Here is a 16,843-nt window from a genome sequence, read left to right on the forward strand (position 1 = left end):
CCATTATCCAGAGAAATGTACACATCTATGAAAAAATACATTTGGAAGAGCATCACATTTTGTAAAAAGCATCAACCTCTCAGGTCTGGAGTTGAAGAATGAGTCACTTCTGAAAGCAGGGAAATGCTTGTGACTTAGCATTTTAACTCTTGGGGAAGGGCTTTACTCAAAATAGCCCCACAGATTTAGCAAAATTGGCACCTTCTCTTTAGAGGAGAGAAGCTGCAGGATTTCTGGGAAAACTGGGCACGGTTGACACGTATGCTTTAGTCAATGAGTGTTGTGAAAAAAAAATCATAGTGATCTTTCAAATTAAAATGACGTCAAGGCTATTAATAATCCTAATGCAGAGATGGTTATGATGTGTAGGTAGAGCCTAGTGGCTAGGCTGGTTCAAGATTGCTAATGCGTGTGGAGAAAGAACATAAGGCACCAGGCGATATGAATGTCCTGCCTTCATTCCTTGACTGCCAGCTCCCTCCCACTCCATCTTCCGCACCCTTAAGACTGTGTGGAACACTCATTGGTCTTTTTTTCTTTTTTAAAGATTTTCTTTTTAAGTAATGTCTCCACCCATCGTGGGGCTCGAACTCACAACCGCAAGAGTCGCATGCTAAAGCTCACTCGTCTTGACCTTCCTTATGAGATTAGCCTCCTAAAAGCAATGGACTAACAATAATCATGTCACCCAAATCACTGTTCTGCCAGGTACCAGACTCAAAATTTCAGTCTTTTTAAAATAACTTCCTCAATCTCATCTCTCATGCCTTGTAAATTGTTGTGCCTTCAGGTTCTTTTCAGAAATATCTGAGCTTTGTCTCTTCTAAGTCTAAAGCCATGCCAGCCGGACACCTAGTTATCTCCTGCCTGGAACGCTAAAATCACTTCCTGGAGGCACTCTGCTATGACAATAAAAGTATGCCCATAAATCTGAAGGGCTTTCATTATCTTTGATGATAAGTCTGTAAATGCTAACAATTTTTTATGCATTAAATTATCTATAAAATTATTGTGTTAAATTGGTCAAAGGCATATAAATATATTCTAAAATTGGATAGTTATTAAATATAAAATGCAAAGTCTATTGAAAATGCATCTGCTGTTGAGATGGATGGAGCTGGCTTTTACCCCTTTATGAACCTAGAGATGAATGTTATTTATTATTAGAAGGTGATAGAATTCAACTTCAAGTTTCTCTTTCTCTGGTTGTCTCTCCTCTCCTTCCTTCCCTTCTCCTCCATGCTCTTCCTCCCTCTCCCTTTCTTTTTTTTAAAAAATTATTTATTTATTTGAGAGAGAGGAAGAGAGAGCTTGTAGGAGCAGGGGGAGGGAGAAGAGGGAGAGAGAGAGAGAGAATGAATCTCAAGCAGATTCCCTGCTGACTGCAGAGCCCATTTGGGGCTGGATCCCACCATGACCCAAGCCAAAATCAAGAGTCCATCGTTCAACAAACGGAATCACTCAAGTACCCCCTTTCTTTCCTTTCTTAAGCAGATGTAGGACTCAGGAAACTTGCTGGCAGAAGTCTGGAATGGAAGGAATTTTGATGTAGGGATATCATTTCATTGTTTGAAGTTCTTTTGAGATGCATGCCAAAAGAATGTAATAATCTATAAAGTATTTTTTTGATTATTTAGCAGTGGATGACCTCATAATGACCATTTAATTTGGTAAAAGGCAAGAATTGGAAATCATCTGATTTACAAAAGGATTTGCTACCCAGCCATTAAAATAATTTAATTTCTCAATATCTGTGAAGTGTATTAAAAAGAGTAATATAATTTATTAGTTATTATTCAATTAGTCTTTAACTTAGAGGTCCCTTGTTTGTGGTGCTAAAATTACATAAAACTGGGGTAAGAAAAATAACCCTGTATAATTGGACTTTCATGCTTTAGGAATTTACCCATCACTTTTGAACACAGATTTATATATTAATGCAAAGTTTAAGTTCTCATGGAAGTCACCTCAAAGTCTTTAAAAGTTATAATACTTGAGAATTATTACATATAAATAGATTCTAATTTTATTTCATGCAAAAATGATTTTTTAAACTATATATTTGGTAGAATTGAATCTGTAAAAGAGGAACCAATTCTAATTAAATGATGCTGGTTTTTCTAGAAGTTAAGATAATAGATCCCAGGATGCACTTTAGAAACATTTTGTCTCACATCTGCATATAAGAGGACAGTCTGTTTTTAAAAATGCAGGCTTATGTTTTTATAAAAATTGACATTAAAAACTCTATGGCCGGGTGCCTGGGTGGCTCAGTGTTGTTAAGCCTCTGCCTTCGGCTCAGGTCCTTATCCCAGGGTCCTGGGATCGAGTCCCGCATCAGGCTCTCTGCTCAGCAGGGAACCTGCCTCTCTGCCTACTTGTGATCTCTCTCTGTCAAATAAATAAATAAAATCTTCAAAAAAAAAAAAAACCCCAAAAACCAAACTCTACGGCCGCTATTAATTCTAGGGCATATAAACATATTAAATTAAAAGATGCATCAGGCTAAGAGATGAATTAATATTACTGCTAAGTATATGAGTTGTGGTAGAAAATTCTAACATAATCTCTTTAATAGTAAGCCCCAAAATAAATGGACACAGAAGTAGTTGAGAAATGCAGGCATGTGAGAGAGTTGTGCTCACAGTAAAAATGAATATCTAAGTACAGGATCTATTCTTTCGGCGAAGGTTAATGAAAATGTTTCTTCTGTCGATGTGAATACTGTGAGAAAATGTAAGACATTAACTTGCCTAGAACCCATAAATACTACTTTCACTTCAAAATATACTGTCATTCTACAGAAGTAATCATGGAAATTTTTACTTCTTCTTCTGGAATCATAAAGGTTGCAAAATAAGCAGTGAGACACTCTGACCTGGGTTCTCTCCCTGAGCAGAGCCCAAGACAAGGATTTGCAAGCAGGTGGCTTGTTTTAAGACGCGATCTCAAGGAATAGAAGGATAGGAGATAGGGAGGAATGAAGGGGAAGGAGGAAAAGCCAATCCAAGAATGTCAAGTTGGGCTGAGTCACCACTGTGGGCAACTGCAGGTCAGTCCTGCTAAGGACTCTTTGAGGTATCATGTGAAATGCCTGAAAATCATCCAGCTGGAAAAAGTAGTCACCATCTGGCTCTTACTCTACTGGTCAAGGGCCATCTTATGGAATATTGACTATCTCCCTTCCTGTTTTGTGTGGGTGTTGGTTGTCACTTGTGGCAGCAGTGGAGGAGCTGGGTAGACCATGAGAGACCTGGGGTACCACTGAGGCGACACCAGTGTGCGCCGTGTGTTGGCCAGAGAGCACGGAGGAGGGCAGATGGGGCACAAGAAGTCGGACTGACATCTTGACACCAAATACAGTTATCACTAGAATGGGGAAAACACAGGCAGGCTGGATTTGCAGCAGATTGGTTTCCCAGCATGCTCTCTGCTTTGCTTGGTTTGGTTTTACAAATATAATTCTAAGATAAGACCTGGGATCTTGCTCTGGTGTTGTCACCTGGGTGGAATAAGGTGGCACTCCATCAGCTTTTCCCCACACCCTTTTCTTTGCCTTTCCATGACCCTCCCTCAGAAGTGCTGCATCCTTTGACACTCATGTAGGGGGCAGAAGAGGTGAGAAGGTTAAAAGAACGTTGTCTCCACTCCTGCCTCCCCATTCTACCATATAATCAGTATTATAATCAAAGGAGGCCTCGCTCATAATGATATTTGAAATTTCCCTGTTCTTTGGTATCGCCCTCGCCCCGCAAGGATGACAAGACGCCCTGGTTCGGATGCATCTTCTCTCTATTTCTGCAAGTCTACACACTTATTTATGCTTACATGACCAATCAGCGAGCAGGGTACAGGAGGGAGTGAATCAGGCTGTGCACCTAAACGAACAACTTCACTAGCAACCAATGCTGTTTACTTCCTCTTTGGGCGTTCTGCCTAGTCTCTCGAGGCAATCCTAACCTGGCAACTAGCCAGGCGCCATCTTTTAATGGCGGAGGTCGCCCTGGCCAGGGGCCTGCCTCCGACACTTTGGCATTCTGGACATCTCTACACCATAGTTGAGTTCACAGTGGATGAGAGGTAGGTCTTTCATTCCTAAAGTGGGGGCCCAGTTGGGTCTCTGTGAAATGGGGGAGCAGGGAAGGAGAACCAGGATAATCCTTCTGTAGGTTCTCAGGCAGACCAGCTTTAGGGAAAAAACACAAATGGAAGTTGAGGATATGGAAATTGAATTCCTTACAACTATCCACATCCGTGTACACCTGGGAAAGTCTGTCTTTTCCAAGGAGTCTCTCATCTTCATGGATATCTGAGGTATGTGATGTTACTCCCTGCTTTGCAGTTGATTCCTGGATAAAATCCTCGGTCTGATACATAGAGGGATTTATTGCCCTGCCAGCATGAGCTTTCATGGGGATCTGGGCTGGGGAGAAAATCTGTGAAGTGTGGAGGTTATTTTCTTGACAAACTTCTGTGTTCTGGGATTGGTGAGAGGATAAACAGACTTCCTTGTCTTCATGCTCAACCGTGTGGTATTTGAATACTTGCTCAGATTCTTTCTTAGAACTTGTTTCTCAAACAATCACAGGAGGTTATTCACCAAAGTCAATGAAACTGAAATGGTCTTTGTCAGCAAGAGAATAGAACTAGATGTGCTCTCATTATATCCATTGGAAGCATTTCCTCTGATCCTCAAAATATATTATTACATTTTGGATGACATTAGAGATAAGTCTTTAGTCACGGAGTTCTAGTAGGAGGGGGGAAAAAGTGGTTTTGGTTATTTTCTTTATTATTGTTGTTAAAATGTGAATCATGCCCTTCAGTTGATGAATTCTCATTGAAGCTTCAATGGAAGGGGAAGATGAAATAACGTAAATGATAGCTATAATTAATTTTATACTAAGCTTCCTTGATGAAATTAATATTGTCAGATGGAAATGTAATTTAAGCAAAATATGCTTATATGCTCATGTAAGCCGAGTTACACATTTGGACTTTAAGAAAAAAATCACTCTTGCATTTCATAGAACCGCTTACAAAATGATTTAGCTTAATTGTTTGTACAGCTTTCTAGACATTATAGCTCTTTAAAGGAAATAAGGGCACATGAGATGGAGGGAAAGACAAAGGGTCATTTTAAATATGCTTCTATTATTCTGAAAAAGGAAAAAAAAAACCAACAAAAACAACCTATAAGATGCAGGACACTTCTGATTCCCAAAGAAAGTATTTTTTTGTTTTTTGTTTTTTTAAAACATGTATGTTAATATAGTGGGGCGGTAGTTTTGTATTTATAAAAAAAGGGGAAATTCTGGCAACTTAAAACAATGTAAATCTAAACTGAAGTAAGTTAAAGTGGCTTGTTAAGTAAATTTCAAAACATATTGACCCAAAAGGTCAGAAAATGTTAGTGAAAATATTCTAGTCAATATCTACTGCATGCCTAAATTCTTTGTCTTTATGTGACATTTCAAGCAATTTTCGTAACTGTTCAGGAAAATGTAAAAAACAAGAAACATGAAGACAGCTCACTGATTTCAGATAAAATCTTCCATGTTCTCAAAAAAAAAAAAAAGCCAAAAAAACCCCATAAGCATCAGAAACCTACATTGATTACTATTCTGAAAAAAATCCCCAACATCTGCAACTTGTTTCTTAATATGAAACCAAACATTATGTAACATCATGAAAATTCGAAATATCAGTCAGCTGTTAATATTTCTTCCCTGAAGAATCTACTCCCAGTAGATAGTCAATACAATACTTAATAAATTAGCTAATTACAAGAGTGGAGAGCTCATTGGTGGGACTACAAAAACTCCAGTTTGATGTGCCAGAAGACAGGGTGGTTTACCAGTAGTCCGTGTTCTCTACAGCCACATACAGGAATATACCATAATTCTTTACCTTTTTACCTTCAGAATAAATCTAGTCTATACAGCTATGTCAAGGATACAGTGTGTTTATGAGAATGTAAAGGACTCATAGATGAGATTGCTGTGGTCTTTGTGATTAAATGGCTGGGCTATAGCTTTACTCTTTTTTATTTTAATTATTTTTATTAACATATAATGTATTATTTGCCCCAGGGGTACAGGTCTGTGAATCATCAGGCTTACACACTTCACAGCACTCACCATAGCACATACCCTCCCCAATGTCCCATCAACCAGCCACCCTCTCCCTAGTGCCCTCTCCCTACCCCCCCCCCCCCCCAGCTACCCTCAGTTTGTTTTGTGAGGTTAAGAGTCTCTTCTTGTTTGTCTCCCTCCAGATCCCATCTTGTTTCATTTTTCCCTTCCCTACCCACCACAACTGCCCCCCTGCCTCTCAAATTCCTCATATCAGGGACATCATATGACAATTGTCTTTCTCTGATTGACTTATTTCACTCAGTATAATACACTCTAGTTCCATCCAAGTCGTTGTAAATGGCAAGATTTCATTTCTTTTGATGTGTAGCCTTACTCTTGATTGCTACACTGTACTTTCTCCCACATATAGCAGACAGTAGGGACATCAAACAGCACTGGGTCCTTATCTTCCTTCTATGGCCATAGAGGTTGGTAGTAAAATCTCAGGCAACAAGAGCCAGTAGGAAGAGGCAAAAGACCCAGCATTTACTTAGGGCCCATCCCAGGGCGGGGACATGCACTATGGCTTTTGTCCACAGGTGGCCTCATACTGTTCTTTCAACCACCTAAGAACGGGGTATTGTTTCCATTTTACACACGAGGAAAATCAAGCTCAGACAGATTACACAATTAAAATGCGGTACAATTAAGATTTTTAACTCGGGTTTTATGTTATCTCAGTATTTCTTGCATCTGTGATTGTTACAAACTCATCTTCTTTTTAGTTACTGATCTTTGTCTTCTGGACTTGCTGGATTTCTAACACCTCCAATTCATGACTTCCCAAACATCATTCATTACTTTACTTTTCAAACTTGCTCCTCTCTTGCACCCAACCTCCTGAGAAAGATATTTTAGCTGCACCTATTCCTGTCCTTCTCGTCCATCCTTCTTCTGTAAATGCTCTTTAGGTCCATCACCCCAAATCAAGTCCCTTCACATTTTGGATCAAGCGTCTAGGTGACAACTTATTGCAATCTTTTCCACAAAGTATGGTCAGCAATTCTCTGTTGATATCTGTTCCATAAACTCAGAGCTCTCACCTAGCTAATTAGAGGCTTTGTTACACAGTAGGGGCATCTTTTTTTTTAATGTATTTTTTTTTTTTAAAGATTTTATTTATTTGACAGAGAGAAATCACAAGTAGATGGAGAGGCAGGCAGAGAGAGAGAGGGAAGCAGGCTCCCCGCTGAGCAGAGAGCCCGATGTGGGACTCGATCCCAGGACCCTGAGATCATGACCTGAGCCGAAGGCAGCGGCTTAACCCACTGAGCCACCCAGGCGCCCTTTAATGTATTTTTTTAATTAAAAGATTTTCTTTATTTATTTGACAGACAGAGATCACAAGTAGGCAGAGAGGTCAGCAGAGAGAGAGGAAGGGAAGCAGGCTTCCCACTGAGCAGAGAGCCTGATGCGGGGCTTGATCCCAGGACCCTGGGTTCCTGACCTGAGCAGAAGGTAGAAGCTTAACCCACTGAGCCACCCAGGTGCCCCTAGTAGGGGCATCTTTGTTGTAAGCCTCTAAGGAGATGCCTGAGTCTTGAGGTATTTAGGAAAAGACAACCCAATTTTGTTACAGATGCTATTTAGGTGACCAGAGACAAGCACACGCTTCCTAGAGCATTTCTTCTAAAAATGGAATTTGGCTGAAACACATATCCGTTCATCTCCTGGGCCCCTTCACCAATCCTACTGTTATTACCTAATAAATGCAGGAAACAGAAACCTCTGGAGGCATTTTCAACATGAAGACATTTAATACAGGGAGTTAAGTGCTTACAAATCATTGAGAGAGGAATCCAGTTAAGCTATAGGCTGGGACCCCAGAGTGGGCCAGAATGACCCTCTAGGGGATCTGCTGCCTTTGAGGCTGCTATGGGAGATAGGAGTCAACAACTCATTGCTGTAGGTGTGACCCCTGTTCAGGAAGTTTCTGCTACTACCAGGGTCACTTCTGTAAAGGACTCTTGACACCCAGCAAGCTGGAAGGTGGACATATGTAGCTGTGAGCCATGGATCAGAAAGCCAGAGTCAAGAATCCACGACAGTGGCAGCTTCCCCCACAACTGCATATCAACACCCGGAAGTGGGAATGTGTTTCTACAACTTCGCTTGCCAGGGGAAACAGCCGAGACAGACGGGGAAATTGCACTCCTAAATCTCATATAAATCCTTCTAATAGCCTGAGCCTCATTTGTAGGCAGAACCCTAGTGGTTTTTGTCTTTCCAACCTCTCCTACCCAAAGGGGTCTGGTCTGCAGTCCCTTTGACACAGTGGTTAACAGTTTCAGAGGTATCCTCATACAGTTTCCCCCACATTATATTGTAGTATGTAATTTATATACAAAAGTCTGTTTAGCATATTGTACTGTGACTTGTGTTGCCCTCCACCAAATGTGTTTTAGAGCTCTTTGTTCATCAGTAAGTGTGTCTGTAACTCATTACTGTTAAACAGGACCTGGCATGTGTGTATAGATTGTTTCTAATTTTTGTTGGAACAAGTATGCAGTGACATACTTGGACCTACATCTTGGTGCTCATGTGTGAGCGATTTTATGGTGTAGATTCCTAGAAATCAAAATCTTGTGAGATATGGTCAAATTGCAAGGGTAAAAATATTGTATCAAAGTATTCTCCTATGAATAGTTCGGGAGGTTCTTGTTTTGATCATATTTCTTGTTGATACTGGCTATTTATTTTCTGCCAGAAGAATAATATTTCATTGAAAAAATTATCAACTGTGGCCAGAGGGGCCAACCACGAATAACAAGGCCACTCTAATCACTGGAGAATTCTAAGAGTATAGAGGTTACCTCCCTGGAGCTAGGGCAAAGACCAGATCTCTCTCTCTCAGTGAAGTTTATTCTTTATGCCACAGATATTTCATAATTCAAAAACAATTTTAGGCTTCTAATATTTTTGGAATTATATCTTTGTGGCTGATACAATACATAAATTTCAATTTCCAAATGAGTAGCTACTATTTGTCTTAAGATCACTTGAGTGTTATGTCCTTTCCTATTATTTTGAAATGCCATGTTTATCATATATTAAATATTCATATATATAAGGCTGTGTTTCTGAATCTCTCTGGCTTATTTATCTTTTTAATATGCCCGCTTTATTATCACACTGTATTACTATAGCTTCATACTATTTTTGTGTAGTAAACTTTGATAACTAGTAGGTCAAATGCCATTTAATTGTTCTTTTATATTTCACTTTGTTATTCTTTTCCCCAAATATTTTGGCCCTGGTGTATTTTCTTTTCCAGATGAATTTTATAATTTGGTCAGATATCACAAACAGATCTCAATGGGATTTTAGTTGGGATTTTACTGACTTAATTGCCTTAAGGAAATTGGCGTCATTGGAATATAAAAATGTTTCACTCAGGATGATGGCATTCTACTCTTTTTGCTCAGTTCCTTTAAAAAATGTCCTCCAGTAGGGTATTATTTCCTGTCCATATGTCTTGTATGCTTTAAAGATAATTTATTTCTAGGGATGTTGTTTCTTTGTACGCAATTGTGAACAGCAAATTTTTTTTCTATTCCCGCTTTTAACTGATTATTGCCTTCATATAGGAAAGCTATGGATTTGTCTTAAATTTAGTACATTATTAAATTATATTTATTAGCTCTAATAGTTGCTCACTTAATTATTCTAAGATATTTTTAGATAGGTACTTACATCATCTGCATAAAGATTCTATTGTCTCTTTATGAATAAATTTTGGAATATGGAGGTACAGCAAATAGTGTGAAATAGAAGTCTTACTAGTATTTTTCAGCTCATAATTTTAATGTGAACCACTGTAATGTTTCACTTTTAAGTAAGGCATTTGTGATGTATATCTATATTATCTCCTTTGTCAATTTTAGTAAGTTTCTCCTATTTCCAGTTTTAATCAGGAATAACAGCCCTAATTTACAAAGTGTTTTGGAGTTTAGCAAGATCATTTTATATTATTTAATCTTTTAAAAAGATTTTATTTTTATTTATTTATTTATTTATTTATTTTTAAAGATTTTATTTATTTATTTGACAGAGAGAGATCACAAGTAGGCAGAGACACAGGCAGAGAGAGAGAGAGGAGGAAGCAGGCTCCCTGCTGAGCAGAGAGCCTGATGCGGGACTCGATCCCAGGACTCTGAGATCATGACCTGAGCCAAAGGCAGTGGCTTAACCCACTGAGCCACCCAGGCGCCCTAAAAAGATTTTATTTATTTATTTATTTTAGAGAGAGTGCAAATGGGCATGGGAGTGGGGGACAACAGATTCCATGCTAGGCATGGAACTTGTCTTGGGGCTCAAGCCCATGACCCTGAGATCATGACCTGAGCTGAGATCAAGAGTTGGATGCCCAACCTACCGAGCCACCCAGGTGCCTGTATGTTATTTCATTTGTAATATATTATAGTGAATTACATGAATGCATTTCCTAATATGAAATTATTTTTCTACACTTTAATTAAACATAGTTGAATCATATATAGTATACCTTAATATACTGTAAAAGTTAACTTGCTAAAGTTTTTATTAGGCTTTTCATAAGTTATTTTGATCAACAGGATTTTCGGTAGTCTCTTCACCTGGAATTGGCATCAGAATTTATTCTGTCCTTGGGATACCTGGGTGGCTCAGTTGGTTAAGCATCTGCCTTTAGGGGCACCTGGGTGGCTCAGCTGGTTTGGTGGCTGCCTTCAGCTTGGGTCGTGATTCCAGGGTCCTGGGGTTGAGCCCCACGTTGGGCTCCCTGCTCAGTGGGGAGCCTGCTTCTTTCTCTCCCTCTGCCTACTCTGCTTGCTTGTGCTCTCTATCTCTCTGACAAATAAATAAATAAAATCTTTTTTAAAAAAATGCATCTGCCTTCAGTTTGGATCATGATCTCAGGGTCCTGGGATTGAGCCCCATGTGGCGCTCCCTGCTCTGTGCCCTGTGTCTGCTTCTCTCTCTCCCTCTGCCTCTCCCCCAACTTATTCTCTCAAATAAATAAATAAATATTTTAAAACAACAACACCACCAAAAAGAATTATGCTGTCCTCAGCAAGTGAGATTAGAAAACTTCCCATAATTTTCTACTCTTTGGAACCATTTAAATACTATGTGGATTATTATTATTTTTTAATTGGTAGAAATTACTGTAAAGCCCCTCAAGATTTATGCATATTTCAGGAACAGAAATATGACTAATTTGTACATTTCAGATTTGGGGTACTTCCAGTTTTTGTAAATAAAGTTTTATTAGAACACAGCCATGCTCCTTAATTTATGTATTATTTTGGCTACTTTCACACTGTATCACAAAGTATAATTTGCAATGGAGAGTAATTGCAATGGAGACCATATGACTCACAGAGCCTGAAGTATTTACTATCTGGCTCTTATAGAAAAACATATGCTGATTCCTGCACTTAGTTCAACATACATCTTACTTCCTCTGAGACTAAAGTGATCATTCTTCTGAACTCCTGTAGTGTTTTTTTTTCTGATACACTCATCTGACTCTTATATGCTTTTTTTTTTTTAAAGTAGATTCCATGCCCAGCGTGGAGCCCAACGTGTGTTTTGAACTCATGATCCTGAGATCAAGACCTTAGTTGAGATCAAGAGTCAGATGCTAAACTGACTGAACCACCCAGGTGCCCCATGACACCTCTAATTTCTTGTCACATGTTGTTATTTTTTTTAAGTGAAGGTATCTTGTTTCCAGTTAGGTTAAAACCTCTTCAATGGCAGAAACTTGGTGCTATTTTTGTTTCCATTACAATGTTATGCACAGACACACACACACACACATACAGATGTAAAATAACTATTCCTTACTTTATTTATGTTATATAGTTGCCTATTTCATTGCTTACTCTGCCCAGAACTTCTAGAAAACTTGCCCCACCTGGAAAAGTCAAGGCTAAGTGCCATGTGATTATTGTCCTAGTCAACAAACATTCAGATTCTTGCTTGAAAGTTTGAACTAAGGTGTTGAGTGAATTCTGTTGGTATCTATCAGGGAATTGCTTCAGATAAATAAGAGCTGCCTTTTCTGGGGTCTACACACTAACTTCCCACACATTAGTCCCCTGCCCTTCTCCTGAGAGCATTCCCCCAATAAATCCCTTGAGCAAGAATTCCCCATTTCAGGCTCTGCTTGTGGGGAATCTCACTGAAGAGCTAAGACAAGGGCCTTCAACTCAAACTCAGACTTCACTTCAGGGAGGTTCACGTGTCAAGGCATTTCCAAGTCTGAATCAAATCTCTAGAATATATCATATCTATCAAGACAACTGCTACTGTGTTGAAGAAGTGGAAATCCGTGCCAGTGTCCTTCTCACCAAACACTGGAGAAGGGAAATCCTCCCAGTAGGCAATCTTTCTCTTTTATCAAGCTTAAAGTAGCTCATTAACTTGCTAAGGAAGTATCCATAAGCTGATGTACTTGGGGTTTGCTGAGCCAGTCCCATAACCTACCTGTGGCCACTTCCAAAGTTGGCAACAGGCCCAAATGCTTCAAGATGTGTGTATACAAGTCTGGGGTGAGTTGGAAAATGGGGCAGAGTTTCTAATACACCCCCGATGTACATGCTTGAAACTGGTGTCATCTTGTAGACATTTTTCGTTTTCATTTTTCATTCCCCCCCCATGTCCTATCTTTCCTCTTAATATATATTTGGAGGTGGTGACTACCATTTAGTCCATAGGTTGCAAGATTATGAGATGGAGCTAGAGAGGAAGAGACTTTATCTGGAGAAAATACCTCCATGGCATCACCTCAGGATACAGTGGCTAGATATGTCTTTGTTCCTGATGGGTGGAAATAAATGTGATTATGGCTTTAATAGGGATACTCAGAACATGTAGGTATGCATACACACTTTTGAGGATTGCATATTCTAGGGCAAGCCAATGTGTCACATATGTGTGATTGACCACCTTGCTTTGGCCATTTCTAGTGAAGCTACTGTGCTCACAGCTGTTGCTTGGAGTACCACCCCTAAAACATGCGACTTACTTCACCCATTCTCCATTGGGGCTAACTAAACCAGGGTTGGGCTTTCAGCCAAGACCTGTTGAGTCAATCCTATGGCTGTCCAGTCACCATTCAGCCTCCCTCCTGAGAACCGGAATTAATAAAAGGAGAGACTGTTGGTGGTGGCTGGTTCTGAACCCTGGAGCCTAGAGTTCACCTAGATTCAGGGACTGAGTCCATCCATCCGCAAGGATAGGAAACCAGCTTGGAGAGAGAAGATGAGGATCCTAAAAAAAGACAAAGAGACTATCATGTTGCTAAGAGATGGAAAAGAAGATGCAGAGATACTACCAGAGAAAGAGATAGAAATGAAAGCAAAAAACAAAAACAGAGAGAAGAAAAGACTTCCCAGTATCACTTTTGTGCTTCCCCATTTCAGTTCCCATCTTCTGTCCTCATGAGACACATTTTTGACTTTGGCACCCACCTCAAATAAATACAATCTCTGCTCTCTAGAAGCTTATAAGATAGAAGAAACAGCACTCAGGTGAGCTGTCTTGTATGGAAGACTGAGGCATTAAATGCTCAAGGATAAGTACAGATAAAGCATAATAATACACTGGAAATAATATTCTATTTTACTTGCTGTCCTTAGGGAGTGTGAGATTTCCTCACATTCTCTGAATAAGCTCCTCTTACTTTCTCGATCCAGCATGAGAGAATTTATGTTCCATGTAACGAAAAGAGCCTTGACTAAAATACATCGACTAATGAGAGGACGCTTTCTAAAGCTTGGCAGAACAGACTCATCAAGATTCTAGATCCTTGGGGAGTAGAATCAGAATCCATAGTGACCCTATTATTTTTGAGGAGAGATTGGAAATGTGGATAATGAAAGGCAGTGTCAATCTGTAGGAGAAATAAAAACAATCTTTTAAAAAACTTCAGGAAGGCAAAAGCCAGGCTATGTGAAATATGGCAGAATGGGCAGGAGTGGAATGAAGCCTGGATCTGGGCCAGCCGTGTAGCTCGGTGGTTTCAAAATACAGTTAGCTCGGTGCTAAGCGCAAACAGAACATATTGACAGTGGAGAGAATGTTCCTTTTTAACTTAACATTGTCAAATTAAAACCAATAAAATGGAGTCAGTACATATTTGCCCGTGGCACCCTTCTAAAACACATGATTTCTGCTTTCCGTCATCTTAGAGGCTAGAAGAGACAATGTTTAGATTCGCTTCTACATAAAGAAGAATTAAAACATTTAATGCAGAAGCTTGATTACAAATAAAGCATTAGAATACTTTAGAAAAAATTGTTCTATTAACTTTTAAAAGCACTTTCAACAGCTCCTGTTTTTTTTTTTTTTTTAAGATTTTATTTATTTATTTGACAGACAGAGATCACAAGTAGGCAGAGAGACAGGCAGAGAGAGAAGAGGAAGCAGGCTCCCTGCTGAGCAGAGAGCCCGATTTGGGGCTCCATCCCAGGACCCTGGGATCATGACCTGAGCCGAAGGCAGAGGCTTAACCCACTGAGCCACCCAGACGCCCCAGCTCCAGTGCTTTTAATGACAAGCCATGCAGGCCTTGGTCACTGAGCTGGATTCAGAATCTGTCGGTGGTGCTCCCTTCCCGAAAGTCCACAGACAAGCCATTTTAGCCATTTGATTCTTCGTTTCTTGATTTGAAAGCTGGGGATGGTACTTACCACCCGACAGGGTTGTCTGTTTTAGACCTGGCACAGTCATGGCCGCCATGACTCATTGGGCTGACTTTGCTCATGGCTGGGAGGCTCTTTGTTCCTTAGGGTTTGCCATCACCTGGGTAAAGGTTGTTCCCTAGAAGAGAACTTCAGAGTTGATCTGTAATTGAAACCTACATGATGAAATGTTAGAAAAACCAAGGAAATAGGTGGTGTGGTGGTAAGCCTTGATTAGCTCAACTGTGTGTCCTTGGGCGAGTCACCTCAACTCTGTGGGATTCAGTTCCTTGCTATTTTGAGTTGCGGTGATGGGGAAGGGGTGTGACAATGGGAAGGTCGTTGCTTGAGATGATTTCTAGTATTACTTCCAGCTGTACATTTGATGCTTCTCTAAGATCAGGAACAAACTTAATTTTCCTTTGACACTGAGGGCTCTTAAACAAAAGACAATGGCCAGCTTTAAATTATCTTCCCTGACGATAGAATTATAGGAAATAAACTGGAAAAAAAAATTCTCTTGATTTAGGTTAGAGATAAGAAAGGCTTTCCAGACTGTGAGAATTATTTATTGATGTGAATTAACAAGAGAGAATGGGACATGCCGGCAGGATAGATTTCTCTCTCTCTGGGTGAGTAGGAGCCTGAAGACCAGGTTTCTAGGGGGTATGGAAGCACGGGGGGAGGTTGGGGTAGGGAGAGCTGTGAGGAGATTACCACTGGCCCAAGGCTCTCTTGTGTAACTTGCTGATTTGTTTCTTGTTTCACAGAGTTCATGCACCTAGGAAATGTATAGCAAGCTTGGTGGCTGGCCCGGAGTTACAACTATCAGTGTGCTTTGCATTCGGGCCCAACAGGGTGGTTAAGGAAAGCATTAATTAGCACACAGACTAGGACAAGTTTAAACATCACAATTTCCTTAGTTAGTTAGTTTTTAGCTTGTGGCTGAAAAGCCAGGATAGTTCTAGAAGACGGTAACGTTCTCAAAGTGATCAAGCTGGGGGCTCATAAAACAAAACAGCCACTCCCAGATGAACCAAGCAGAGCATCTGATAGGGTGACTCCACAGAGAAAACGCTGGGCTGACCAGGAGGACCTGGAAAAGCTGTGACCCTCCGTATTCCAGGTTGTCCCAGCCCTTTGGGAAGGACCACCATTTCCTTGTTAATGCTGGCAGTCCGGTCAGCAATCCTGAGACCAGATGGCCACTTTGATGGTGTTCTTCTGATCTTTATGTTGTGTTTTATTTAATTTTAATTCCATTTTATTGCCTACTGTCTCCATGGTCGGTTTCTCTGTATTCAGCCTCGTTGTCTGAGCTTCGGTTATTGTTGCTGTTTCTATGTTTTCTGTGTGACGGACTCTTTACAGAAAATATTTCATTACATCTCAAGGCATTCTTATTTTCACTTATAAGATGAATAGGTGAAATAGAAAAAAACAAAAACAAAAAACTGTAAAGGTTTATTATGTCTGCATTTGGTCTCAGCCAATGCGACTTGGAAGTCTTGTAGCCCCACTAGAGGGCCACCAGTGCCCTAGTCTAAGCCGCTGTAGCCTGCTCGCCCGCAGTTCCAGAAAGTTAAGACTGACACCCGCCTGAGAAAAGACGAGTGTCGCTGTGACCATCCTGGGCTATAGATCCCTTTGTTCTGTGTTGCAGCCAGAGATAATGGTCAGAAAAAGAGGAGACATAGAAACAAACAAACAAACAAATAGATTTGCTACTTGAAATGATGCTGGGTACTTGGGAACACGGTTTTCTTTGAGGCGTAGAGAGGAAATTTCAGGAAAAACCCTATGTCTCAGCGATGTGTGGCCTTGTGAGATGCTTGAGAAAAGTTGGTCAGGGCTTCGAGGGTTGATGTGTAGGAATCTCTCCTGCCTCTGTTCTCTCCCTGTCATTTACCTGTTCCACTCCTGGCAGATTAATCGTCCCCAAACCTTTGCAGTCATCCCATTATAACCTAACAGTAGCTCTGCCACATTATCTAGACCCAAATTTTCAATTTTTCAGAGTAATAAAGATTCCTTTTA

General features: G+C 40.2%; 1 long non-coding RNA gene across 1 annotated transcript in view; it reads left to right on the forward strand.

Moving 5' to 3' along the window:
• The first annotated feature begins 3,933 nt into the window (after nt 1–3,933).
• The window catches only part of LOC132023557 (uncharacterized), a 29,487-nt gene continuing 16,577 nt past the window's right edge, over nt 3,934–16,843 (forward strand). Inside the window, exon 1 of the long non-coding RNA XR_009405988.1 lies at nt 3,934–4,080. This is a non-coding gene — a long non-coding RNA (uncharacterized LOC132023557). The remainder of the gene's footprint in view (nt 4,081–16,843) is intronic.

The sequence above is a fragment of the Mustela nigripes genome, chromosome 8 (genome assembly GCF_022355385.1).
Source record: "Mustela nigripes isolate SB6536 chromosome 8, MUSNIG.SB6536, whole genome shotgun sequence".
NCBI lineage: Eukaryota > Metazoa > Chordata > Mammalia > Carnivora > Mustelidae > Mustela > Mustela nigripes.